Source organism: Myotis davidii, unplaced genomic scaffold, assembly GCF_000327345.1.
Source record: "Myotis davidii unplaced genomic scaffold, ASM32734v1 scaffold699, whole genome shotgun sequence".
In the NCBI taxonomy this organism is placed as follows: Eukaryota; Metazoa; Chordata; class Mammalia; order Chiroptera; family Vespertilionidae; genus Myotis; species Myotis davidii.
In genome coordinates, this window is record NW_006291007.1 from 1675532 (window position 1) to 1701580 (window position 26049).

At 48.4% G+C, this 26049-nt stretch overlaps 1 protein-coding gene across 1 annotated transcript in view; it reads right to left on the reverse strand.

Moving 5' to 3' along the window:
- Nucleotides 1–26049, reverse strand: part of ASIC2 (acid sensing ion channel subunit 2) — an 815352-nt gene that overhangs the window by 432864 nt on the left and 356439 nt on the right. The gene's annotated exons all lie outside the window — the stretch shown is intronic.

The window sequence follows — 26049 nt, forward strand, 5'->3', positions numbered from 1 at the left end:
TCAGGGCCTCAGCCGCCCCAATGACCTGAGGAGAACACTCTTGGTGCTCCCCCTTGTGGTCTTTGTGCACAGTCTTGTTGTAGTTAAGCCTGAATTGTTGTAAGTAACACTCGGTGGGATTGGCCTCCAGGCCAATTTGCTGTGAGAATCAGCTGTGTCTGCAGTGGGAGAACTTCTGTCCTGGAGCTCTAGGGAGGTGCTAATCTAGCGTTTGCCTGCAGCTATCTCCGGCAGATGGCTCTGCCGCGCAGGGCTTGGGCGGGGCGGGTCCCTGGGGATCTGCAGGGAGGGAGCAGTTATGGCGGCTCTCAGTTCCGTCCCTAGGGACTCTGCCTCACAGAGTCCCAGCAACCGCTGCAAAACTCAGAGAGAAAGCTGCCTTCGAGTTCCGACCGAGGCCAGACAGTCCCGCTTCTCCCGTTTGAGTCTGCGTCCCTAGCGACTCGCCCGGATCTGGAGCTCAGAGTCTGGTGCTCCCTCCCGACTGTAAACAACAACCGCCCCTCCGCGCCGCCACCCCGTTCCACGCGCACTCCGCACCTGAGAATTTCACTTCAGCACTGCACCTCCTCTGAGTCTGGATATGATATTCTCTTTACTCCTAGTTGTAGAATTTCCACTCAGCTGGCCCTCCTGTGGTTCTGGATGTTGTCCGTTCCCTGTTTCAGGCTTAATTTGAATTGGTTGTTCAAGGCAGCAATCTCCGGCATTAACCTATGCCGCCATCTTCGGTTCCTAGCCAAAGCTCTTGATGAAGAGAGGTTTTGATGATATCAACACATGCACTGTCAATGCAGCAATTCTGTGGTGCCAGCCAACATCTGTCCGAGAGATAAATCTTCCTCTTTCCGATGCCTTTGAATCATGTAGTGGCTGCATTTTGGAGCTGGAGGTCTGCTCACTGCAGGACACCTGACTGTCTGGGTCTCCTCATTGGTAAAAGCAGATCATGCCATATTATTTTCAAGGTCTGGCCCATCATTGATTTTCTGAGATTCTGTGAAGAACCTCAGAAACCATCTCCTTATCTTTTATTTTATTTATTTATTGTTGTTTAGAGAGAGAAACATTGATGTGAGAGTGAAACATCAATCTGCTGCCTCCTGCACACGTCCCACTGGGGACTGAGCCTGCAACCTGGGCATGAGCCCTGACCAGAAATCAAACCAGCAACCCTTCTGTGCATGGGACCATGCCCAGCCAAGTCACACGGGCCAAGGCCAGGATTGATGTAAAAGGCTGCAGCATGCAGTGGCTAAGAGTTGGGAGGCTCCAGAGCTAGAAAACCTAGGTGTGAATCTCAGCTTTGCCATTTGGGCTGGTTTCCTCTTGGGGCCTCTGGGAAATAGCGATAATAATGCATAATAATGACATCTCCCCAGAGGAATGCTTTAAGGACCCAAAGGGTCAGCCATGTGAAGCCTTAGACCAGAGCCAGGCACACGGCAGGCACTCGCTAAGTGTTGGCTCTTTTATAATTTGTGTCCAGCAGAGGTAACTGAAGGGCCAGGAGTAATTTCCAGGTCCAGACAGTGAGACCCGATTCTCCCAGGACTCAAGTCCAGCCTGGGCTCTCCCCAGGGCACCTCCCTGTCTGCTGCATCTGCTGCTCCTCGTCATGGCGTCAACAGGACCCGGGCAACCACGGCCACAGGAGAGCTCATCTCCTAGGCCCCAATAATCAAGGAGGTCTGAAGGTGCCTCTAAGTGCCAGGAAGCGCCTGGAACTATTACTTTCAATTCACATTCCCATCCCTCCCTCCACTCCATTTCTGGGCTCTGTCCCATCAGGTACAAGACATCTCGCTGGGTCTGACATCCCTTTTCCCGCCGGGTTTACATGATTCCATGTATCTCTGACTCCAGGCGGCCATGGGCCATCTGCTGTGCATTTGCAGTGCTGGCGTCTGTCACATTCTGAAGTCGGTCGCCTCTGCTTGCCCAGGCAGATGGCTGACCCAGTCTTCACCTTGGTGTTCACCAGCTGCCTGCCTCCAGAGCCACCTCTGGGTCAGCTCTAATTCTAGGCCAGCCCCACTGCGGACCAGGGCGTGTGTGGATTGGGGAGTGGGAGTGCCAGGTGGGAGCCTGAAGTAAGAGAAGCCCAGAGATGCTCAGTGGTGTCTACAGTGAGTTAGAATGCAATTAGGTTACTGTTGCTGATAACATTCTCTTGCATTCGGCACCTGGCGATTCACAGAGCACCTGAATTCTCACTGCCCCATGTGCTCCCACAACAGCCTTATAAGGCAGATGTGGTGATCTCTGTTTAAGCCGTTAGTAAGCCCAGGCCTGGACAAGTTAAGTAACTTGCCCGAGGCTAGACATTTTTTATTTTATTTTATTTTTTGTAAAAGGGAGAATTGCAAGCCACATCTGTCTGGCCAGAAGTCTGGTACTCTCCCTGTGACACTCCAGTGGGACCTCAGCGAGCAAAGAGGCCCAGAGCACCTGGAAAGAGGAGCAGGGTCCTCAGGACACAGGGGCCTAAGGACATGGGGCCCTGCTGGTCTAAGGCACTGCACAGAGCATGCCTATGACTTGGTCATCTTTTGGCTTCCCGCCCAGGTAGCCTTCAGCTGGATAAGGAGCCCTTGGGAGGCTCAGCCACAGGGGCTCCTCTCTCTGTCTCTCCCCTTCCCTCACAGCTCCCAGGAGGTGCTGCTGTGTCACAGAAATGAGCCTGCACTTAAAAGCCAACCCGATCTGAGTTTCAATCTTTATCTTTACAACCGAGAGATTTTGGGCAAGTTACATAACAGCCCCGAGCTTCTATTTCTTCATCTGCAAAAGTGGCAGGAACGCATCTGCCTTGCCTTGCAGGGCGGCTGTAAGATTGCATTCAACAGTGAGGGCCCTGCTGTTGCTGATGCCTGTGAGGAGGGTTCGCCACGTGGCCGGAGAAAACCCAAGCGCCAGGCCCGGCCGAGCTGGATCCTGTCTTCTCTGGGCCCCATTTCTTTTCTGGATCCCCTTCTGCGTACAAGCTACACAGTGCCTCCCCCTCACTGGTGTTGATGCTGCCTCCTCTGGCTGCAGACTTCCCAGTGCTCCCTGCTTAGCAGTTGCTTCGCCAAGCTGGGCCAATTAAGCTGCCTGCCTCTAATTGTTTGGGTGGCTTGTCTCTGAACTCCCTCCAACTTGTCTATAAATTGGTTCTAAATGTAGTCCTGAGTGCCTAATCTTGGAGCTCTGAGCTTCTCCCTCCTCTTGGTAGGGTTTGAGGTGTCTCCTCTCCTCCCCTCCCCTCCCCTCCCCTCCACTCTCCTTCTCCCCTTCCCTTCCCTTCCCTTCCCTTCCCTTCCCTCTCTCTTCCCTCTCTCTTCTCCCTTTCTTCTCCTGATCATCGACATACAAGCAAGAAATGACTCTGTGACATGACTTATTTCCTTTGCAGAGTTTCTCTTATTTAAGCTTCCAGGGAAGTGATGGTGGAGAATTAAAGAGGGATTAACTGAATGTACAAATTCTTTCCAAGCTCTGGAAATTGCACAGAAAACAAAACAAAACAACTTTGAAACAGTAGGGGAGGGGAGGTAAGAGCATGGGAGCATGAGGAGAGTGATTACTTGTCTGTTCCTTTATGCTCCCCTCACCCCCACACACCTCTCTGGTGTGGGTTCATTAAAGCATCAGCCTCGAGAAGAATTGCTGTATCTAATAGGAAGACCCAGCAGTGTCTTCATCAGGCAATTAGGACCCTGACCTGCAGGAGGCAGATTTAAAGGAGCCTACCCCCGCTTCTCCTCTCCTTTCCATCCTTCCCCCTTTCCTCTCTTCCTCAATGTCTTCTATTTTGTCCTTCTCATCCTCCTTTTCTTCTCCTCCTCTTCCTCCCTCTTTTCCTCCTGTCCTTCCTCCCTTTTTTTACCTTCTTCTCTCTCTCTACCTCCTCTTCTTGTCCTCCTCCCTATTAATATCAAATCCAGTGGGCAGGCATCTTTTGTACCAATAGAATGACTTACCCTCTTGACAGCTCTCTCACACCCCTGGTCTCACTGCAGCTATACAGCAGCCTGGGGTGGGGCCAGGGTAGGTGACCATGGCTCCATTTGGCAGATGAGGAAATAAAGCTCAGAGAGGTTCAGCAACCTACCCAAGGTCACACAGATCATGTATGAGCCCTCAAAAAGACTCAGGACTCCTGGGCTCACTCTTGGCCACAGTCAGTATGCTACAGCATTTGTCAAATGAAAGAATGATGTCACTGCTGGTTATAGGCTCAGATCACCAGTCAAAGGTTTATGGCAAAACAGCTAGACAAGCCAGACTTTTCCATTGTCTGGGAGCCTTATTCCCACCAACCACCCAGAGGAACCCTGTTGACTGTCCCCAGCCAACCAGGCAACATGCCTCTTGTGGTCACCAGCGTTGCCAAGAACATCTCCCAAAATATAGAGGATGCCCAGAGGGTCCTGCAGGCAAGGAAAGGTGGTGGGAGGCTGGAAGAAATGCCTCCGTGAACAGCCAGGGGGGTTTCTCACTTACTGCCGACTCCAAGTCTTTCTCCTAGAATCCCCAATTCCAGTCTGTCCACCCGTGTTGCATCTAACAATATGCCGGGTACAAGCAGAGATAGCAACCCTGGCCCCCTGAAGAGGTGACACGCCCCTGCTGTTTACATCAATGCTCTGTACGGGACTTGAGTTTTGTTTCTGTAAGAAGCAGGTGGGGTGATAAGGACAAACAAGTTTTACAAACTAGAAAGTTCTACACAAAGAACTCCTGTTGCTGGGATTACAGTAGTCATGGGGGTAAAGCTGGTCCGAACACTGCGCAGAATCAGAGTAGGAGGGACCTTTCAAGATCCTGTGGCCCAGCCCCTCAGTTTGTGGGTGAGGCACCGAGACCCAGAGAGAAGGCATCTTCCTCAGGTGATGCTACAGGTGATAGGGAAGGATGGTTTTGGGAGCTGGTGTCCGGGCTTGTCTCTTTCTTGATGCTGCCTGTCATCTCTGCTTTACTTTCATAGATTTTTCCTTCTTTCCTCAAAATTCAATACATTACAATGCCTTCAAAATACCCTTTATCCACAGCGTTTCTTTATCCAAATATATTTAGCCTACATCCCACTACTTCAAGATCCTGTGATGTGGCCTTAAAAACACACTGATTAACAAAACCATGCCGAAGGGTTAGGAAAGAAGAAACCAAGGCGACTGACTGTGCCACTCCCCTGGGGACCGTTTTCATCTCAAGAGAGGCTTTTGCAGACCTCAGACAAAGAGAGATACCATTCATGGAATTTCAGGTTCTTGGCAGGTCACTGGAGACTTCGTCCAGATTATCTGGGGATTTGCTTTACTTCTGGTGATGAGGGCATATCTCACCGAGTCCCCCACTCTGAGCTCATGCTCAGACCTCTGGCTTCTTCCCCTCCCCCCCATTAGATCATCGCCTCTCAGCTCTGGGGCCTTGCCGACAGCACTGACCACAGCCCTCACTGGGGAGGCTGGCTTCTGCCACGGAGCGTTTGCCGGCTACTCCCTACCCTCTAGGTCCGAGGTCGGCAAACTGCGGCTCGCGAGCCACATGCAGCTCTTGGGCCCCTTGAGTGTGGCTCTTCCTAAGCCTTCCTAATAAAGTTAATAACAATGTACCTACCTATATAGTTTAAGTTTAAAAACTTTGGCTCTCAAAAGAAATTTCAATCATTGTACTGTTGATATTTGGCTCTGTTGACTAATGAGTTTGCCGACCACTGCTCAAGGACGTAGCTTGAGCCATCTTCTGTGTCTTCAGGAGTTAGGCCCAGTAGGTTCCCACCAAGTGTGAACGCAGGGGAAGGGCTGAGATTCTGCAGCCCAGTTTCAGGGCAAAAGTGTGCATTTTGCTGGGGAGAAACAGCACTACTGGGACTGTGTGTGTGTGCACATCACAGTCAACATGGAGCCATGTCTGTGTGCGTGCATATGCCCATCAGCTCCAGTGCCTGTGTGTGTACGTGTGTGTGTGTGTGTGTAGGGGGTCTCTCCTGCATGTGTGTGCATATTAGAGTCACAGGAAGTCAGAGCTGAAGGGACATTAGAGAGCATCTAGAACCCTCTTGTCTCACAGAGGAAGAGATCAGCCTGGGGCAGCATCCGTATCGGCAAACCTGAAGCTTGACATCTGCCCGGCTTGCCTCACACAGCTCAGGAACAGGTCAATAAGACATGACTATAAACTTGCTTTTGGAAAAATGCTTTTTTGAACATGTGAGGGAAACCCCGGTGAGATTAGGTCCAGAACTGGAGGACGCTGTGGTCATCCATGGCACAGCTGCTCCGGGGTCCGGGGCACACACGTCAGTGAGGGGGGGCGGGGAAGGCCATTCCCCAGACTCCCCAGGAGACTCTCCTCAATACCCACACAGCTGAGGCTGCGCAGTCCACAGCCAGCCGAGAAGGACACAGAGGGGCACGGGGAGGCTCACTGAGCAGGAGAGGCTGGAGCCAACGGGAAGGCCTGCCCTGCTTCAAAGCCCTGCGAGGCTTCCTAACATTGAAGATTCTCCAGAACAACACAGAATAACTGGGTGTCACATGGGGTACACACAGCTGGGGCATCATGGAGGCCCATGAGAGTGCCACCTCCACGTGGGCAGGGCAGGACCAGGTGCACTGACTCCCGGCTGCAGACCCAGCCGTAGGACCAGACAGGGTTCAGAAGATGCCTGTCCAATGAAGCTCTACCACCTCCCCCCGCCGCCACCTCACTGTAACATCTACCATGCCCCTTTCTCCCCAAGGCTTCCCCCTCGAGAGCACACCTAGAGCCCTCCCGGGGGCTCTGAGACGCAGGCCTGCATCCTTTCCCAGCACCTCCCAGGTTGCAGAGGGAGCCTGCAAGTCCCCACACTAGACCTTCCCCCTGGCTCTACACTCTCCACCACCTCTAGGACCCCGAGGTCCTCCATGGGCCATGCTTTTCTTTGCCCTCCCAGCAGTAATAAAATCACTCTTGTCAACATGTACTGTGACTGGTTGTCATGGCAACAGGGATAACAGACATCCACAGTGCCCTGGGTCAGTGTGCACCTGGAGTTTATTTAGCAAGGTGGCAGCGGTGGGGGCGGTGTCAGTTTCCTTGTATGGGTGTCCCTGCTGGACACCTCCCTGTCCTCCCTCCCTTGGCCTCTGAGCCTGACCGAGATGCCAGCATAGTTGCACACGCGACTGCGCACTGCATAGAAGGGGCGTGATCCTCACACAAAGGCATCATATACTGGGGTGGGGGTGGGGGGTGGGGACCTGCATGGGGCTGGTTGTAGCCCCTGAGAAATGTATCCTCTGAGGCCTGCACAGTCTTCTTTCCTTTGCTGGGAACTTGGCTGCCCTGGCCTAGCAGGAGGAGAAGCAGGAGGAGGGTAAGTGGACAAGGGAGAAAGGAAATGCATAGAAAAGTGAAGAGCTGGCACCACTCCCATGGCTACACCCAGATGCCGTCCTGGTTAACTGCTGAGGTTGGGCCCAAAAAGATAGCAGACTGGATTCCAGATCTGTCCCCTGGGAGACAGGAATGACCTGGCTGTGTGGTTGTATACTAATTAAATAATGATCGGGGCTATAAAAGGTAAGCTCCCAAATCTCAGTGATTTAGCTCAATAAAAGTCTACTCCTGACTCCACAGAAAATCCAATCATCATTATGGGGGTTGGGGCAACGGGGGAGTGCTCAGGGACCCAGGCTGATGGAGGATCTGCCAAGCTCAGGTGGCTTCCAATGCTGCCCTGGACCCATCAGCAGAGACTCTGTGAAGAAGAGGATCACAAGGGAGGTTTTTTATGGCCAGACCTGCAAGTGTCCTACATCCCTTTGCCCATGTTCCATTGGCCAGAACTTCATCCCATGACCCAACCTAACTCAGGGTGTCTGGGAAATGTAGTCTAGCTTGTGTGGCCAGGTGGATGAAGTGGTCTCCACCACAAGCTGGATGGAAGCCTGGCCCTGCAGGCATAAAGAGATGTCTGAAGGGAATGGGCTGGAGGGGAACAGTGCCCAGAGCTGAACAGGGGGGTGCCCCTACGGGTGCAAACAGCACCCAGGGATATAAACAGGCAGGATTAGAATCCAGATTGGCCTGACTCCAAAACCTTTGCTTATTTATATTATGAGGCTTCCTCCCATAGGAGCTTCTGGGTTCTGTTGAGAGGGGGAAGGAAAGGAGAGTGGGCATAGGTGAGGAAGTGGTAGGATGGGGATGGACAGCAGTAATGACAAAGTGGGTTTGTAGCCAGACACCGGGGTCTCATCTAGCTCTTGGGGGTCACACTTGCTTTGCCCCCTCTTTGGTGCTCAGTCAGATTTCCTCTGAAGTATCTTAATGTCCCCTCTGGACAGATCTGGAATCCAGTCTGCTGTCTTATTGGGCCCAACCTCAGCAGCTCAGGTAATGTGCACATCACAGTGTGACCGACAGGTGGGGGAAGGCAGGGTTAGAATGAAATGATGTTACAACAGGATACAGGATCCTTTGAGCCCAACAAACAGAGCCTCCTCCCCCTGGCGCAGAGCTCCTTGGAGTCCTCAGAGAAAAAGGTGAGGGGAGAGTTTCAACCCTGGTTTTGTGGCTGGGGCAAGTGCAGGCTTAAAACTCCAGGAGGGTGGACACAGAGCCAGCTGTGAGAGGCAGGAGGAGCCAGAGGGCTGGAGGGAGGCCCACCTAGGACTTACTTGTGACTTTATAAAAAGACCTGGACCCCACCCCAAGCCTTTGACGTCTGACTTTTCCAAGAGACTCTAGTGTGAAAAGAATCCCCCTCAAAAACCTGTATATCCTATGGATGGAAAAAGAGAGTCTAGAGGAGAATAATGATTTTTCCAAAGCCAGAGAACTTGTTGGAAGCACTGCCCAGCCTGAACCCTCATCTCATGTCTCTTGAGCAGTGTCTGTTCTAGTCCTACAACTGCTCTACACACACACACACACACACACACACACACACACAAGCCTGGCGGAGCTCAGGTGGATGCAGAAACCTGACACAGTTGGAGGCGGATGTAGCCGTATGTTCCATAATCTACAGCTTGCACAGATCTACGCCATATTTACCAACTCACATTGGGCAACTGGTACCTGCTGTGCCCGCAGGTGTGGCAAGAGCCCCTGCTGCCATCCGTACGTGGAGAATCGGGGCCCAGGGGAGAGGACCCGCCTCGTCCCTCTCCCTGAGAATGGCAGCTTTCTCACGGAGTGACCCCTGCACAGGGTCCATTTAGAATCCCTCAGCAACGTGCCAAAAAGTGTTGGGGGTGGAGATCTGCGGCCTGAATGACATAAAGTCTGAATGACAGAGAAGATCTCAAGACAGCAGAGTTTAACTGCTTTCGAGGCAATCAGGAACAAAATGGACAGATGGGGAGCACAGCAAACCCAATTAGAGGCACTTTGGGCACCACTGTAATGAATAGAAGAGAAAGTCCTGTGTAATTAACATGCTTCTGGCTGCTAAGCTGGTATTGCATGTTTTGGAAACCAATTTGTTTTGTTGTTAACTAAACGTAGTAATTCAGGGTGGGGGACTACGTATACTATTGCTTTGCATGGGAACAATTAATTAATTTACATATAATAAATAAAATCGTTACACAGAGCAGATTATCCATCACATCAGCTAAGGAGATTCTAGACCCCCTGCAAACCTAGGACACAGCATGTCCTGGCTCATGTCCCATCCTTGCCAAGAGCAGCCTAGAGATATCCACGCGCCCCCACTCCTGTCTTATGCACAGTGCCCCTTCCCAGGAAGCTCCTCTCTGCCTCTCCCTCACTGGCAGATCTCTGAACCCGCTGACCCCCTCTCCCCCTGCTCAGTGGCACAGGCACAGAACGTATTACAATAACACAGCCAAGAGACCATTGATTTTCCTGGTCTCGGTCTCCGCTTTAATCCATATTTTTATTAAATTTTTCCGTGTGCAGGAAGGAACATTTAGGGAAAACCATGAAAGGCTGTCAGGAGCTGTTATTAGTCATCTCAGCTCCGCCAGTGAGCTGTTCTGCGCAGAAGTATCTGCCACGGGGCAGTGGACCCAAGGGCCCTGACTGGAGGCAGAAGCTCATTTGGCTACGAGACGGGGGAATAAAGGGCGGCTCTTCAGATGCCAGGAGGACAATGGGAGCAGCGGTTTCCAATTTATTTCCCTTCTATTGAGCATTTTTCAGAACCCGGCTCCCATATCTGGCCAGCTGGCGCCAATCTGCTCTTAGAATGACTGAGGTTTAGAGCTGGGGGGTGGGGGGTAGAGGTCAGCAAGCATCCAATCCCTCCACACAGCTCTGTCTGGGGCCTTTCAGGAGCGAGGCCAGAGCTGGGCATTGGGATGCAGAGACAAGCCCGTCAGCGGGCTGTGCAAGTCTCTACTCTCCCCCATGAGTTCAAGGCTAAGCCCTTAAAGATGCCCCTATCCCTGAACCTGGATATTCTTCTACTGTAATGCTTCACACAGTATTAACATGGTCTGTGCTGCTACTCCCATTAGCCTGTGAATTCCTTGAAGACACAGTCACATTTTTATTTTTATTTTCAGAGCCCAGTGCCTGGCATATTAGTAGGCACTCAGAAAATAACTCTGAATACATGAGGGAGAGAATGAATGAATAAATGAGGAAGCAAATGACTTGAGTTCACCACCCTGCAACTGACAGATCCTGGGGGACTCTCTAGCGGGCAGGAGATATGCCCAGAGAAAGCAAGTTGCTTCCAAAGGGAACACTGCACCTCAGCATAGGGCCTGAAGGTCTGAGGACGTGTTTCTTCCCCAGTTATTTATTATTATTATTAATTATTAAAAATTGCTTTCCCTTATATAGGTGTCCCATACTTTATTTATCTAAAGCCCCTTCTGTTAAATATTTGGGATTTTCCCAGCTTTCACATCATAAATAAGACTGCAAAAATCAACCTTTTATGGGAAACATTGTGGGCAATTTCTAGCATTGGGAAATGTTCAGCTAATAATATAGTGAACTTCAAAGCTTTTCATGTGCATTGCCAACTTTTCTGTAAAGTTGTGACAACTTGGATTTGTCTCAGCAATATATGAGGAGCCTTATTTCCTTGCTCTTTCACCAAAGCTGGGTCTTGTTATTTTTAAAAATATACCAATTTTCTCCCCCCACCCCAGAAAGTATGATTCAATAAACTGTTTTTTAATTGATTTTGAGAAAGAGAGAGAGAGAGAGGAGGGAGGGAGGGAGAGAGAGAGAGAGAGAGAGAAAGAGAGAGAGAGAGAGAGAGAGACATCGACTTGCATTCCTTGGTTGACACTTGTATGTGGCCTGACTAGGGATCAAACCTGAAACCTTGGCGTATGGGGACGATGCTCTAACAAGTAACTGAGTTACTTGTCAGGGCTCAATAGACTTTTTTAAGAAGAAAAATAATTTCAGAAGAAAAATAGCAAACTAGATATGGAATGAAGCTAAAACCAGAATACTCGCCTGATAAGCCTTTGAAACTGGAAGCTCCTGCTTCTAATAAAGCCTTGGTTCCAATACCACAAAGAACACGGACCTGCTAATTTTACTGAGTTCCCAGGAGCCGTGGCTAAGAGGGGACCGGGTGAGTGAGACTTTGTACCTACTGATTATTACACATGTACCTTGGCTTCTGAAAATGAACAGAAAGATCCACCTGAGCCTTCATCTGTTAGATTTCCAAGGACTAAGGAGAAGGCCTTTACAATAACAAGGAAACCAAACTGCAAACCCTTTATCCGGGTAAATGAATGGTCCTAGAACATTGCCACTCCCTGGAGCATAACCTTGGTTGAGTCACATGGCCCATCCTGCCATCAGGTTCAGAGGGTGAAGAAAGTAGTGGGCTACAGACCACACTCTCAAAGATCCCTTCCAGCCCTACCATTCCCCAGCCTGTACTGCCTGAGTTTATGGAAGATTAGTAGTGTACACCGCCACACATTTTAGACCATGGCCCTTGACCCATCCATGCAATTAGAGGCGCTCTTAAAAGGGACAAAATACATTAGCAGGGCTTGGCCCCGGGAGTCTCATCACCACTGCTGTCAGCAAGACTTGCCTCAGCCGGGGAATGTATACTGTGCAGGCATCCAGGCTGCCCCAGTTTCCCATATCAGCCCTACCTTCTCTGGACCCCAAAGATCCAGTTCTGCTCTCTTCTTCCAAACAAGAAGGGACGTGGGAACGGGAGTGGAGGCTGACTGTAAGAGCCACAGGTCAGCAGCGTCTCCTGGTGTATAAGTTGTCCCCACCCAGGGCATCGGAGCCGAATGTGGCAGAGCTTAGTGTTCACAAGTCTGCACTTCGGAGCCGGATCCCCGGGTGTCAATACTGACTGCCCTTACAAGTGTGACTTGAGCAAGTCACTGTCCTTCCTGCGTCTCGGTTTCCTCATCTGTAAAATGGGGATAACAGCAGTATATTACCTACATCGTTGCACATGGGGAGTACATGAGTGAATATTCGTTAGGTGCCTGGAAGAGTGCCCGGCATGTACTGAGCACTGTCTAATGAGTAGATAAACAACTTTGAGGGAGTTGGTGTCGTCTGGTAGGAAGAGGAAGGGTGCTGACATCTACTCTAGCTCTGCCACTCCTTAGCTGGTGCCCTCCCGCAGCAGGTGCCAGAGCCCTCAGCAATGGACTCCTCCCATAAATCGGATTTTACAACACTGACATCCCATAGGTCCTGGCCCACAGCAATGCTCAAGCACCACGATTGTTCCATTTATTTAGCAACGTGTTCAGAGAGCCCAAGTACTTAATTTTATTAGTGTCTCTATGAGAAACTGAGGTTCAGGGAACCTAAGAGTCTTGTTCAAAGCTACCTGGCTAAATAGTAATGGTCAGAGCCAAGACAGGATCGCCTGCCATTAGGCTCCAAACCTTCTATTCTGTTGGATGAGGATTCAAATTAAATGAATGGGGCCGACTGAGAGTGGCGAGGGGGGGGGCAGGTGTGCGCCAGGTCGGGGAGGGCCACAGAGCTGGGTCACAGGTCAGAAGCATCTCCTCCGGACCTCAGAAGCAGTCCATCACTCTGGGCCCTGTGTCCCCAGCTCAAACAAGACTCAGGGTCAATACCTTCATGTTTCAATCGGCGTACAATGAAATTAGGACTTGGCGTCCCGCGTTCCCATTTGAAAAGGTCAAGGCTACATTAGTGGTCAGATGCCTCCAAATATCTTCATTTTATCTTAGTTCTTTTCAGGAGCATCAGTGTTGAAGGATGTTGGGAGCAGCAGCTTGAAGGTGAAGGGCAGTAAGTTGAAACTTCCAGGGACAGAGAAAGATGGAGAAGAAGAAGCCTAGGGAAGCATGGAGAGTGGGAGGAAAGGGGAAGGCCTGGTGGCTCCACACTTAACTACGTGCCAGGGGCCAAGTCGGGTGGTGCTCTTGCAGTCATCCGTTCTCAATTAAAATGTGGGGAAACCCATGCTCAGAGAGGCTGGGAGTGTGTCCATGGTTACACAGAGAACAAAACCAGTAACTACCCTTTTAGAGGCAGGATATAGGATAAACTTTCCTTTATTCTTTGCCCAGCGATAACCAGAGAGAGCTGGCTAAATATATCAGAAAGGCAACCGTGGTCTGTTTTAAAGTGAGTTTTGTCAGAAACTTCAAGGCCAGAGAGAACCATGGAGAAAAGAGGAAGGGGGGCGGGGCGGTCTGAGGACAGAACTGCAAGTCAAGGACATCAATAAGTAGTCCTACTGCTAATCTAGAGCTGCTGTTCAGAACTCAAGTTTGACCAGGGACTTCACCTTCCAGGGTGTTGGTGCCCTCGCCTGCAAGATATGAGGTACCTGCCTACCTTATGGGTTGTTGTAAAATTATAAAGAATAAAAATAAAAGAAAGGAAAGCGTATGTGACTCTGCAATTCTACTTTGCCTCTTACCTGGAGTGGGCTCAGGTTTCTGCTCATCTCAATGTCCCCCTCTCCTGCTCACCCACCCTTCTCTCCCTCATCCATTTTCTCTTTCGGAGGGCACTGAATTCTTCCCAGCTTCCTCACGAGGTCTCTAGGCGGGAAAGCACATGGATCCCAGCACCGTGTGGCAGGAGACAAGAGAAAGAAACCATATCTGGGGTTAACACACAGTTACTGATTTTTACTCTCTTCATTTTAGCTGTGATTCCAGCTAATAACTGAGCTGCTGGAATCACTATTTGTTAATAGTATCATCCCTGCTTTTCTATGCAATCCCTGATCCTCATGGGGCTGGAAGCCTGGAAACTACACTTCCCAGACTCCCTTGCCAGCAGAGATCAGGAAGAGTCTGCCTAGAAGAGGCCCCTTGCCTGGGATGTCTGAGATGGAAGAGGAGGAGATTCAATTCTCCAGCGGCAGCTCTGGGCAGCTCTGTGGGCACAGCATGGCCTTCCACAGACAGGACATGGGGCTTGCAGACATCCTTTTGCAGGCACTGAGATCTGTAGTAGCTTCCTTGTAACTTCTACTTTTCCACATTTTCTGAAACACAGCGATCCTCTCCGACCTCTTTCTCCCAGCCAGCAAGGACTGGATAGGCCTCTAGTTCCCTAAAAAAAAAATTTAAACACCTTAAGTGGCTTCAATTTTCCTGACCTGACATTGGCAAATACATCAGCTCATCCCTACAAAGCAGTAAGTAGAGATCACCTTGCACTTAGAATTTAAATTTCTCTGTTTAAATTCCACCTCCGCCGCTGACAATTCATAGGACACCGCAAAAGCCATTTACCTTTCTCATCTATGAAGCAGGACAGACAATATTGGTTCTGCTTATTTCTTAAGAGTTTTTTTTTTTTGAGAGAGAGTCAAAGCGGTTGATGGATGCAAAAGCATGTTCTAAACTGTACTGATATTTATACAGGGAGGAAATTAACATTTTTTAAAATCTTCTTTACAGAGTTTCTTTGTGAGAAAATGCATTCTCATGGTGCCTGTGAGAGAGGCCAGCAACCTCTTGGTCAGCCCCACCGCGGACTGCACGGAAATCACAGCTAGTTACTCATCCCTGGGGAGGGAGGCCACTGCCCTCCCAGACTTTGAGTAACCACCTATGGACTGTGATTTCCTACATAGGTGGTTACTCAATTCTCTGTATTTTCAGCCAATTCTGCAACTACTTTAATAGAGCCAAGTGTATGTCCCAAAAGCTCACTCCAGGGCAGACTGTTGTAGAGAGCATATTTAATGGGTTATCGTGTCATGGGGACAGAGTTCCAGTTTGAGAAGCTGAAGAAGCTGTGAAGATGGGTGGTGGTGATGGTTGTACAACCCTGTGAATGTACTTACTATCACTGACCTGTACACTTTAAGATGATTAAATGGTAAACTGTATGTTATGAATATATTCCCACAATAAAAAAAGAAGCTCTGCAGGAAATACCGATGCTACGAATGTTTGAAAAGGTCTGTTAATTATGTTATGCCACATAATGAATGTATCATGTTATACTTTCGTGGATCTTGAGAAGTCTATAACCCTAATACTCCTTCTATTAATGCCTAAAATGTCAATAAGTTTATTATTTTATTTTTTTAAAGAGAGATCAGTTACAATTAGCTGAACAGATAACCAATAAGTGGGGAAAATGTGTATGCAGGGCAGGTGAGTAGCCATATACTTGAATGAAAATACAGATTTGTCAAACTTGTCTATAACTAGACCTGCAGTTTAAGTTCTATTTAAAGAATACTTTAAATAACAATTGTGAATTGGCTTTAATGATAAATAATTTTTTTGGTTAATTCTCACCTTAGGATATTTTTTCCCATTGAATTTTTTTTTTGAGAGAGTGGAAGGGAAGGTGGATGGGAAGAGAGAGAGAAAAAGGGAGAGAGAGAGAGAAACATTGATGTGAGAGAGACACATCAATTGGTTGCCTCCCACACATGCCCCAACCAGACTAGAGGTCGCAACCAAGGTACATGCCTTTGACCGGGAATCAAACCTGAGACACCTTCAGTGCTCAGGTTAACACCCTAATCCAGGGGTCCTCAAACTTTTTAAACAGGGGGTCAGTTCACTGTTCCTCAGACCATTGGAGGGCCAGACTATACTTTAAAAAAAAAACTATGAACAAATTCCTATGCACATATCTTATTTTGAAGTAAAAAAACAAAACGGGAACAAATACAATATTTATATTTGCATGTGGCCCGCGGGCCGTAGTTTGAGGACCCCTGCCCTAATCATTTAGCCACACTGGCCAGGGTATAAATAATGTTTTATTTGTACTCAATAATAATTTCAGCATTATGAAGTGCTACTTTTTTAAAGTTCCTAAAAATGATGTCCCAGAAAACTTATATTCTCAATAATAAATGACTTCTCCTGTAAAACACAATATTTTAATAGAACAAACTGTGGAAGTATAACCCCTGATGTCGCAGTTGCATTGATTGCAATAAATAAGAATTCAGGGATAAGGGAGGGGAGAGAACACCACGTGAAATTCACCCAGTGATTCATTCCTAGGCCAGTGATTGTGCTGAGAATTAGAAGCAAGCAATAAACAAAAGGCCACAGATGCCATCAGCATGATTACATTTATAAAAACAGGAGCTTAAAAATACAGTCAATCATTAGGATGCTTTGTAATGAGAGAGAAAGTGCATAACGTCGCCTGTAGCTCAGAGTTTCTCTAATTATGTCTTAGCGGGTCCTTAAAACAGGTGACAGACTTAAAGCAGGGCTGCCTATTACTCTTTTAAAAAAGACAAGCATTCCAAATTTGATGACCTTTTCGGTAATGACAATGGCAGTCAGGAGTCTCTTACCCAGCAAATATTTTCTGAAAAAAACACAACTAATGCACACTTAATCTGCTCCTTCATGATAGAGGTGACATTTTAACGACACGTAAGAGAGCCATTGAGTCTCCAAAAAAAAAAGTCACGCTTTGGAAAGAGCATTTGGCAAAATGGATGTTTGGAAATGCTGCCATTGTTATGTGATTTTATTGCCCAAAAATGATGTGTTTCTCCTATAAAAGTGTGTATATCTGTACAGCCAAAAAACATGGAAAGAGAATGTTCTTTGGATCTGCTTTAAAAATCCCCCAGAAGGAAAATTTCAGTGAAATTTCGTAAAACGTAGTACCTTTAATTTAGTTTGCCAGAGAAACGAAACAACTTGCGGGATACTGCAAAACGCCTGAGTAGGGCTGGAGTCCCGCAGAGGAGAATGGAAAGACGGCTGCCTGCATTCTCCATACTAAACCTCTCTCAGCGCGGCCAAAGTCACCATCCGCTCAGGAGGCCGCCAGCGAACAGAGCTGATGGCCACGTTCCCCCAGGTCTCCCTTCATTTCGTCGTTGTTTATAGATGGAGGCAATTGTGGTGAACTCCTGTATCACGTCGAAATCTGTCCAGAAGGTCTATTTGTCTGCATTAACCATCGTGGCTTGGTATTGCTTTGTGCAGTGTTTTTGGAAGCTGATAAAATCTCGAATGGAATCTAGCGACAGCCTGTGGGAAATGACATCATCCTTATTTCAGGGCTTTCCCCTAAAATTAGCAACTCTGCTATTTTTCTGTAGAGAGATTGATTTGAATAAGTCTCAGAAAATAATGCAGATAACATTTTAAGGCGATAGATGCATCTGAAACCTTCTTGTTTCTTATGAACTGGGTAAGATGATTTTTTTAAAAAATGTGCTTTTATTTTTAGAGGGCAGAGAAAAGGAGAGGGATAGAGAGATAGAAACACTGATGAGAGAGGAACATCACTGATTGGCTGCCTCCTGCATGCCCTCCACTGGGGATCGAGCCTGCAACCCAGGCATGTGCCTTGACCTCCCACTTCACGGGTTGATGCTCAAGTGCTGAGCAACAGGGGATCAGGATAAGATGATTTTTAATGGACAACATCTGTTTGAGTGGAGTCAGAAAGTAAGACTTAGTTTAATTGCCCCTTCAATTGATTCTCACCTTCCATCCATCCTGTGCATCAAATCCATGCCCATTCCAGGCGCTCCAAGACCTGGCATGCCTGGCATCCTTAGCCTCTGACCCCACCCCCTTCCACCATCACTCATGGACCACTGTCAGCCCTCCTTTACTGGGAGCACACACACGGATCCTGCCTCAGGGTCTTTCTCCCTGCTGTTCCCTCCTCCAGGAACGCTCCTTCCTCAGATCTTCCCAAGGCTAGTCCTTCTCATTCAGGGCGGGGCTAAAATGCCATCCCCCTCAGAGCCCTTCCTTGGCTCCTCTCCCTCGTGCAGCATCACCCCAGCCATTCCTCAGTACAGGCACACCGCGTTTTATTGCACTCCGCTTTATTGCTGTTGCGTGGTTGTTGTTTTTACAAATTGAACGCAAGACCCTCTACCAGCGAAAAGAGACGGCTTGCTTGATTGTAATACTGTCTTCACTGTGGTGGTCTGGAACCAAACCTGCAGTATCGCTGAGACATGCCTTGCATTGTCTTGTTTTACATTCTTTTGGTCTTAGCTTGATCATGTGTTTGTTTACTAGCTGTACTAGGAATGTAATACAGCAATATGACAAGGTAAGTGCTAGGAGAGCATGGGCTTCCTCTATTTGGTTTGCTGCTGTATCCCCACAACATGGCCCATAGTAGCTGGTCAGTAAATATCTGTTAGATAAGTAAATGAATGGAATGCTGCAGATGTCTACGGCAGATTCCTCTTCCCCAAACAGATGCAGAGTCGGAGGAACAGGAGGTGTGGGAGGTCCATTGCTTGTTGAAAGCTCAGTATGTGCTGGGCCCTGTCATAGGCATGTGATCCTCTCCATGACCCTTCAGGGTCGGTGGGGTTGGCTCCCTTGTCCAACTGAGTAAGAGATGCTTAGCAGGCTCACCCAGCTGACACCTGGCAAAGCTGAGCCGTGGGTCAGTGAGTCAGACTCAGGACCCACGTTCCTCTGCTGCTGTCCTCTGAAGAGCACAGAGATGCAGGCCTTGAAGGCGCCATCACCAGTCTGCTAGGGTTCAGACTCCCTCTAATCATCTGTTACTAATTAGATTTCTTCGAAATCTTCTAGATTTATCTTCTAAATCTTCCACCAAAAATCTACTCATTAGCTGTGTGACTGTAAACAAGTAATCTAGCCTGTTAAATCGGGATGCTAGTGGTGCTGACCTCAGGGGTACTGTGGGCATTAAATGAGATAATGATTTCATGTTAAGAACCTAGAACAGCCCTAGCCGGGTGGGTAGAGTGTCATCCTGCAGACCAAATGGTCCTGCATTCGATTCTGGTCAAGGGCACGTGCCTTGGTTGCAGGCTCTTCCTCACCCTGGGCCCTGGTCAAGGCGTGTGCAGGAGGCAACTAATCTACGTGTTTCTGTCTTCCACTCTCTCTAAAAGATCAATGGAAAAATATATTCAGGTGAGGATTAACAAAAAAAATTTTTTTTTAAAGAACCTAGAACAGAGCTTGGACCAGCATGTGTCTCAGTGAACGCTGGCTGTTGGCATTCTGATCACTATCATTACTGATACATCTTATTGTTTCGGAAGCATTTTTCTCCCTTCCTTCTTTCAATAAATACTACTGTGGCTCCTACTAGGTGCCTGGCATCATGTTAGGTGTCTGAAATTAAAAAACAGATAGAGATAGAAGGCAATTTTCACTGAAGGTGATGTGTGCAAAGCACCATGGGAGCACGGAGGAGGGCATCTCTCCCTTGCTGAAGGGATTACTGAAAGGCCCTGTGGAGCAGCTGACATTTGAGGTAAGCCTTGAAGGATGAAGTGGAATTCTTCCAAATGGAGAAGTGGGGCGAAGGAAAGTATAATGAAACTTCCATCAGGACTGGGCCTTAGGACTGAGTCAAGATTTCCCACGGAATAAACCAACTAATTGCAGGTAAGAAAAAGAAGCAAAGAGAGAGGGGAAGAGAAGAAGACATAAGCAGTTTGAAAATCGAGTGCAAACTGTGGCTGAATTCAACCTTTCTGCCATGTACTAGATGCAGTTTGAGAGCAGCACTGTTTCTCAGGAGAAAGAACATGGGTTTTGCTGTCAAACAGTCTGGATTCAAAATAACAAGTAAACTTTGTGACTTTGGGCACGTGCCTGTACCTCTCTGATGTTTTAAGTCCCTTCTTTGTTTAAAACCACAACAAAAAGGCAGGGTGGTACAATTCTTTCTTAAGAATTACATAAAATAGCATCTGTAAAAATAGTTAGTACAAGGTTTGGCAAATAGCAGATGTTCAGAAAATGTTTGCTTCCTCCCTTCCTTCCAAAATGTGGCTCCTCACACATGGACCGTACTGTCAGCACATACTGAAAATTGTCAAAGTCTGCCATTGTTTTCACGTTAACAACCCCACAGAGAACACATCCCCTTGAACTCAGTTATCAGCTTCAATGAGAGGCGGGCTTTTCCATCCGAAAACTGAAAGCCAAGAAAAGTTGGGGCCCTTCACGTCGGTAGTGATCGCTGGCATTAGGCATTTAGACATTTATTCAGCGCCTACCAAGCAGCAGATTCTTTGGTGAGCGCCTGGTTTCTTTATTCGCTGATTCCTCACAACAAGCTTAAGGACAGGAACGCTCCCCATTTTGCAGATAAAGGCAATCTAAGCTTGGAGAAATAACCTGCTCAGGACTATGCTTCTGGCAAAGAATGAGCACAGGGCTGGCTCCCGGAATAGGGTGACTCCAACCCTATGTACCAATCCAGGATGCCTCTTGTAATATGTTAGGGTGGGAAAGAAATATGTCCAACCGAGGGTGCACAGCTGTGAAGAACCTAGGAGGTCCAACTGGAACTATCCGTGGTCCTTATATTTTTCTTAATTGAGCACTAGCAATGTTTTCACCCATTTCTCCCAATCTCCTTTTGTCTCTCAGTGTTTCTCTCTTGCTTCTCTATACATAGGCATATATATATATATTTCCCTAAGTATATCTCTCCCTCTTTTTCTCTACTCCAGGTGGACAAACTGAGGCTCACCATTTTAAAGGGATTTTCCAAAGTTTACAGTGTGCTCTGGGGGCTGCGTGCCCCCTCACCTTCCCATCCGCTGCCCTCCTCTGCCTTCTCCCTCCCCTGCCTTCTCCCTCCCGAGTCAGACACGCACCTCCTGCTTTCCTGCCTGCCAGTCTGACACATTCTTCAGGCCCAGAACCACTTAGAAATGATTATTTTAAACTCTTTTCTCTGTGGTCTTTACTCTCCACATCCCGCACCACGCGGTGGCTATTTTTACTTGCCCGAACTCCTGGCAGGTCTCTTTGGAAAGTCGTCGTGACATTTCCTGAGGCCTGGCCTGGCATTCATCTAAAACATTTTTTTCACAAACATCCGGCTCTGGAGAAATGTCAACCTTTATGGTGCATCCACAGGGAGGTGTCAGCAGAGGAAAAGGTCCACTTAAGAAGCTCCTGGCTTGACAAGGAGTGGGTCTGGAGGTAGATGCAGCCAAAAGTAGCAAAGCACACTGGGGCATGCTGGGAAGGGAGAGTGGGGGATACCCATGTCTGTGGTGAAGTCCCATGGTGAGGGTAGAATCTGGTAAGAGGACAGATACACCCACTGATTAGAAGTAGGTGGGTGTTAAGGAAAAGCAGGGATGGAATCTGGGTCAGTGAAGTCCAGCCGGTCCTAAACTTCACCATCACGTGTTTTCTCCCTACCTCTATCTGAAGCCTCCTCTTCCATCGGGTATCCGTAGGAATTCTGGGGCAAGCATTCGTCGTACCTTTCATGTGGGAGATGGAGAAGAAGTATTGGAAGAGGAGCTTTAGGTCTGAGTCCAAGTTTTTCTACTAAGTTATTATTTGGTCATTAGTAGCTCACATCATCTCTCTTGGCCTCTGATTTTTTTAAATATATTTTATTGATTTTTTACAGAGAAGAAGGGAGAGGGATAGAGAGTTAGAAACATCAATGAGAGAGATCGATCAGCTACCTCCTGCATGCACCCCACTGGGGATGTGCCCGCAACCAAGGCACATGCCCTTGACCGGAATCGAACCCTTTCTGCTTCTCTGTTTGACGATCACAAGGGGACTCTCACATCGCCTGGTGCCGTGACTGTTGGTAGACAGCTGTGTGCATATTTCGGGGTCCTGGTGAAAAGTCTCAGGAAGAGTCTGGTTGCAGTATTTTCTGAGGCAGGGGGCATGAGTGGCTCCCTCTACAACTTGCACTTTGTTACCACTCTTTCACACACTCGTCTCCTAACTTATCTCTATTCTTATTTCTTCTTGTTTCTACCCTGCAGCACCCATTTTCTGTCTTTATTCTTCCTCCTTTCTATGGGATCATTCTGAATACACCCAGATAGTAAATGACAGACGTGGGATTGTTTTAATCTGGCACTGAGGAAGTAACAAAGACATTTAAGGTGTTATCTTTTTTTAAAAAATGTTATTAATTATTTTTTTTTTTGAGAGAGAGAGAGGAAGGGAGAGAGTTAGAGAGATAGAAACATGGATGAGAGAAGAGATCGATCAGCTACCTCCTGCATGCACCCCACTGGGGATGTGCCCGCAACCAAGGCACATGCCCTTGACCGGAATCGAACCCGGGACCCTTCAGTCCGCAAGCTGATGCTCTATCCACTGAGCCAAACCAGTTCGGCTTGGCCTCTGATTTTTAATCTGTAGAATGGAGTAGGGCACTGGATGACCCCATCTATACTTAAATTCTTTTAGTCAAAGACCAAACCATGAAAATGCTTGCTTATCATAGTGCCCAGCATTTTGGATTTAAGTAATTAAAGGGAAGTCATTTTCATCTATCAACTAATCCACTCATTCATCTGCTCATCCATCTACCCATTCATCCATCCATTGACCCATCTATCCATTCATCATCTATCTGTCCGTTCATTGATCTGGCCATCTATCCATCCATTCATTTACCTTCACTTGGAACATTCTATATGCCAAGAACTTAGGCACTATGAAATGGACATAACTCAAGACCTACCTTCATAGAATACGTTGTGAGAAGGTGTGGTAGCTAGCCTCCAACATGACTCCCAATGAGCTCTACAGTCTGCTATTCACACCTTTGCTTAGACTTTAGACCCTTCCCACACTGCACCACGGCCAGTCTTTGTAACAAGTAGAATACAACAAAGTTATACCACAACTCGTGCACTTGGTGCTTCAGGCCCAGGATGCTCCGCACCAGTCCAGCCTCATTTCTGGACCTCCCTCCCCCAACAGCACATACACAGACGTACCCTAGGCTCCAGCAACCTGAATGAGACTGTTCTCCCACACATGCCCCTGGGCCTTTGAACAGGCTATGCTCCCCTCCTGGAGCGTCCTCCCTCGCCAGTCCCTGGAATGAGCCTCCTCAACCTCAGGGGATCAGCTAAAGATTCCCTGATTCCCTCATGGAGACACAGGTATACCTTCCCAGGAGCTACATTTCAGTGGCTACAAACCTCTGTCATTGCAGCCTGTGCTATGGATGTCCCTTGCAATTCCACCTCCAAAAGGATGCTGTGGAGACAGGGTTGAGGGAGCTCTATCTACTGCTCTGTCTTAGTTGCCCAGCACAAGAAGCCACTAAAGAAATGCTTTTCAAATGAACGTATGGCTTACAGGGCACAGGGGGAGGCCTGTGGTTTGGCTGAAGAACACAACTCCAACTCCCTTCTGCCGCTGTATCTTCTGATGAAATGTTTCATCTTCCCAACAGGAAAAATGAATGGGCCTGGGGTGGTGGTGAGTGGGCAGATGGGTATGTCAGGTGCAATGCACTCTGGGTAAGTCCCCCCCAACCCTGGAAGGTAAGACTCTGGTCAGTGCCTCCTGATTCCTGTGAAGTTCAATGCTTTTTGACAGACACAGGCCAATTAGCTGCCTGCTGCCAGCAGCTGGTTTGCTCTACATGGTTTGTCTTTTTCATTTGAAAACCTAATATTTTTCATGGATTTGGTTTGGTTGCACTGGGGAGATGAGATAAGCCGTTCAGTCTTCGCGGCTGAGTCGGCTCTAATGGCCCTTGTCTGGTTCATGCTCAGCATCCAGTGAGCTCTCAGTCTGAGCAGAGGCCTCCCGGGCTATGGGGCTCAGACAACACTGATTGGGCAACAGAAGGGCGTCAACCATTAACTTCCTGCACCAGCCCCCACCACCCCGATTGATGAGGGTGGCCCTAGATGCCTGAGGTCTGCCCAGCTCCTGTGTGCCCCTAACTCAGCCCTCATTCCCCCAAAGGCCCTCTGATTGCTGCTGGAGTGGGGCCCCATCTGTTGGCCTCTGTTCCATTCACATTGGCACCCCTGAGCGTGAGCTCACAATGATCATAACCACTTTATTAATGTTGAAGCCTGAGTCCAGGCCTGGTTCAGTGTTATACTTATTATACTTAATCCCTGTAATGGTCCTCTGAGGTTGATAGAATTATCACCTCCTTTTAATAGAAGGAAAAACTTGAATCAAAAGAGATTAAGAAATTTATCAACGCCAACCTTCCCTTCTAGCAAGAGGCTGGTTTGAATTCAAGGTGGTACCTCACACACACACACACACACAGAGTGTAGCATCTGGGCACATGAAGCAGGCCTTCTCCCCACCCTTGGAGCTGCAGCCTCCATGCCTCCCAGAAGTCACAGCTGCCTTGGCCCACCCCTCCTTATGATCCTGTCCACTGGACCGGGCCGTGTGCTGCCAACATCCGTCCAAACTGCATTTGTATCTGCTATTCCGTTAGACCAGTACACTGACCCTCCTGGCCCCCATCCCCCAAACTAGCTTCTACAGCTGAAGAGTAAGCCCAGCCCTCATCCTGCCTTCCTCCCTGCTCTCTGTCAGCTTTTCTTTCTTTTTTTCCCCTTTAATCCTCACTTGAGGATTTTTTCCCCCTCTTGATTCTTAGAGAGAGTGGAAGGGAGGGAGGGGAGAGACAGAGAAAAAAACATCGATGTGAGAGAGACACTAATCGGTTGCCTCCTGCACAGGCCCCAACCCGGGCTGGGGTCAGGCCTGCCACCTAGGTGCATGCCCTTGACTGTGAATCTCATCCAGACCCATCAAGGCCGACGCTCTAACCACGGAAGCAAACCAGCCAGGGCCCGGTCAGCCTTCCTTACATTCTTAGTGTGATGAATGCCTGGAGTCTCCCTGGACCCATATTAGAGAAGAAGGATTTGGCTTTAACCGAAGGCACTTGGGCATTTCTGACTGGGAGACTCCACTCCATGCAGGGTTTTCCATCAATTCACAGGTACAGCTCTCTTAATTGGGGACATCTGATAGGAATCGGAAGGCTACTCTGCTTTTATAAAACATCTCTAAAAAAGTCGATGGGTTAGGAAGCTAATGCTGATCAAGTGACAATTTGGGGATTGTAACTAACACCAGCATTGCCTACAGAACGAGGGAGGAGATGATGCTACGAGTTATAATGATGATGATGATGATGATAAAAAGTCACCATAACCCATGTTTACTGAGGAAACTTGGTTGGGCAGCTCGTAGGTACAACAGATAAGTATAAAACCAAGCACGGATGTGGAAGGTCTACCCTCCCTGAAAGGCTGAGGCCAGGCATTACATTCTTGTCTGCTGATACCTATCTGTTGAACGAATGAGTGAGCAGGTGTGGAGGAAGTGTAACTCCCAGACTGCAGTGCCGTTGGAGATGAGTCCAGGGCGGGTAGAGGGCAGCTGGGAGGTGGCCCAGTTCCTGTGAATGGGACCTGGATGGCGCCGCCTCATGATGGCAGGAGAGGGGAGCCGGGGGCCAAGCCAGTCAGCACACAGGCGAAGTGAGGCCAACCTCTGGATCAAGAAATAATTACAGGAGGATCAGACATCTGCACTTTGACACCTGGCCATCTTTTGTGGCTGGTGTTTTCTATAATTATTTCCTTGGGGCCTTCGTTCAGCCTTTAGCATGCAGGGTTCTCAGGGGTTTGGGAGGGAGGGAAGAGTTGTTTTGGAATTCAGCCTGTCTCTGTTGTTCTGAGGAGAAACAGGGAAAGGAACTGAATGGGAAAGTAAGTGGAGAGAATGCCTGGGAGCGATGGCCGCACGGTGCTGGAGCGAGACCCGCCGGGTGTGATGCCAGCTGGAGACTCGTCTGTGTCTCAGTTTCCTCGTTAGTAAGTGGGAATAAGAACAGTGCCCACGGCAAAGGAGCCAGAGT